The sequence below is a fragment of the Aplysia californica genome, unplaced genomic scaffold (assembly GCF_000002075.1).
Source record: "Aplysia californica isolate F4 #8 unplaced genomic scaffold, AplCal3.0 scaffold00057, whole genome shotgun sequence".
In the NCBI taxonomy this organism is placed as follows: Eukaryota; Metazoa; Mollusca; class Gastropoda; order Aplysiida; family Aplysiidae; genus Aplysia; species Aplysia californica.
This window is the reverse complement of record NW_004797327.1, coordinates 583,482-586,501: the sequence shown is the minus strand read 5'-3', so window position 1 is coordinate 586,501 and position 3,020 is coordinate 583,482.

Below are 3,020 nucleotides of genomic sequence, written 5' to 3'. Positions count from 1 at the left end.
AAACACAGAATCTTGGTCGTTTGGCATTCTATAGCATGCTTGGCGCAACGTCAGCCCAGCTGGTATAATGCGGAACTATTTGCGTATAGACCTCGTTTGAATCCACATAACGGCGTCCTTAAAGCAGGATGGCCATCATTATTATCACTGTTATTATTATTTGTATCAACTAAAGTGATGGATCCCACGACAAAATCGTTAAAGTTGCAAATAACGGGCACGTGGCCAGTCAAAACTGTGTCGTCCCACTGATGGCTTTGACCACTTCTTTCGGAGTAGGGGTAGAATTTTCACCTGTTCTTTTTGTGAATAAGAAAAGTGATCGTCTTGTTGGGTGGCCTACAAATCGTTTACTCTAATATGAAAAGCATCAACCGGAACACCTTTACTCACTTTGTACTGTAATTAATTCTCTCCGTGGAGCAGCTAGCAAAATCTTGGCAAATTCCGCAAATTTAGGGGCTCGAATCGACTTTCGGTGTTGAAAATTATTCTCACCCTAAAGCTTCTTAGTGCATGTTTCATTTCATCCTGTACAGGTGGCATCGATAACCTAGTGGTTAGGCTACCCGGACGCTTAACTGTGAGATTGCTGGTTCTGAGGTTAGAGCCTTCGCTCGATTCAACGTTGTGTCCGGGAGAAAAGCTGTGTGTTCCCCCTTGTCTTTGTTACTCTGCATTATCACGTGGAGGTCGCCATTGATCATCGTGTCAAAATTTGTTTTAATATTACATCGGTTTCAGTGTCGGAAAAGTGGTAACAGCCCAAAAGGCAGGGCAGAAGGTGTAGAAACACAACTGCAAGATATAAAAAACCTGTTGTCACTAGATCATAAACTTTCAATCGTGAAAGAGACTGCATTAAAGCCGCCCCTCACGGGGAGACAAACACACAGTCCGGACGATGAATAATAGATACTCAGCCAATCAGGAGGCCGAATTTACGTTAAAGAACTGCCATTTCTCAGGGGAAACCCCCTAAGGACAACTGTGTGTATGTTTAATGTTTCAAGGTGCAAGTCGGAGACTGGACAATTTGGGTGAAAATAATCAACATTTCAGAAATATTAAAATGGATATCTTGTGGAGTAGAAATTCCTTTTATTGATCTACCACTAACACAGCCTTTTCATTTGAAAAACTCTGTATTGAGTACAAAAGAACACAGGTCTTCGTTGAAAAGGAAATTAGAAAATTAGAGACTGCTAAGTGTTTTAGAAATGTCAACCTGACTTTGTTCCTCAATTTGGGAGTCCGATTCATTTAGTTCCCAAAAGCACGGTGAATTTAGACTGGTGACAGACCTTAGGTATTTAATAAACACTGTCAACCTCCGTCCTCTGTGTATGAGAGCATTGACGACTTCCTCGAATGTTCCACACCAGAAGACAATTCTGTTACCTGGGATATTAAGAACGGATTCTTTCACATTCTGTGAGAAGACAGGACACTCAATGTTTGTGTTTTCAGTGGAAGAATATTTTTTTATAAGTGGTTAGTTCTACCATTTGGGGCAAATTTCAGCCCTTAATTATTTTGCAATGTCATTAGAGAGGTAATAAGACATTTCAGAGACAATGGTAAACGAGTTCTGGCATATGTTGATGACTTTTACTTATTTGACGTTCCTGACGTCTGTAGCTATTTGCGCACACTGTTTGCATTCAGCCTTTACGGTCAGGAAGGCTGGGAGGCTATATCTCTGACTCACAGATTGGAAGCTCAGGGATTTTTGGACAAATTCATGTCCCACCAGAGCTCAAATTGTCGGGAGATATCAGCTGTTCACCTACTCGTTAGTAGCTTTATTACCAAAGATAAAACGAAAATCAGTCCAAATTCTCTCGGACAATGTTGCAACAGGGGCTCAAATCAATATGCAAGGGGGTCCCAGTCCGGATATATCACAGGTTGCAAGTAAAATTTGGACTTTAGGGCTAACAAACGACTTTTTGATCAAAGCTCACTACATTGCCGGTCAAGTCCTACACAACAACAGTTGCGTTAAGCCGAGTCTCCAGTCAATACGAGTGGGAATTGAACCCAGGTCTCTTTCACTATTTAGAAAAATTGTGGGGTCCGCTCTCCATAGACAGGTTTACTGTAATGAACACAACAAAGTGCAGCCGGGACAACAGCTGGTTCTGGGATCCTGCTTGCTGTGGAGTGGACGCCCTCAAACAAGTAGACTGGGGCAACACAACAATTTTGTAAATCCTCCGATAGGACTAATGACCAGAGTTTTGTCAGTAATACAAAACCAGGGCGCTATGGCAACAGTGATTGCACCAGCATGGAAAGCCAAGAACTGGTTCCAAAAATTTAGAGTAAAGTCAATATTACCTCCTTTAAAGCTACCACCGGTCAAAATGTTTTGTATACAAAAAGGTATTCAACTCCCACAACCATTAAGGAACCCAAGGTGGAAATGGTACGCTTGGAAGATCTCTGAGCTTGTAAGCTGAAGAAAGAGAAATGGCCTTCAGCCTGTATTTAAAAAATACCCAAAGATTTTGGCTGCATCCACATTGGTGCAATACAACAAATGCATTGACAAATTCAAAAGCTAAGGCTTTTTCTATTTTTGGTTTTTGTTTAACTTAAGTTGGATTATTCATATTTGTGGCAGCATACTTGTGATTGTGTACAAGTGGCCTGGATAGGCATATTGTTCATTTTATTTCCTTTTGGTATAAATAAAATATTGTCAGGTAGGACACACTGGAATGACTGAAGTTTGTTTTGAGTACGTATAAGCCCTTCTTCTCATACTTTCGGAGTTTGACTTGGGGTGTTCCTACTATCTAGGTTAAAAAATTATACTTACAGTTAACTGGAAGCACATCTCTATTGCCCCAGTTATCTTTTGTATAAGGACGAAAAGGGTAATTTAAAATAAAGGAAAACTTTCGCTGTAATGAAGAGGAAAGGAACGAACAAATATATTGTGTCAGGTTATTTTTATTATCCAAGAAGGTTAATTTGTGGAACATGGTTTCAGATGCCCTTTACATAATAAT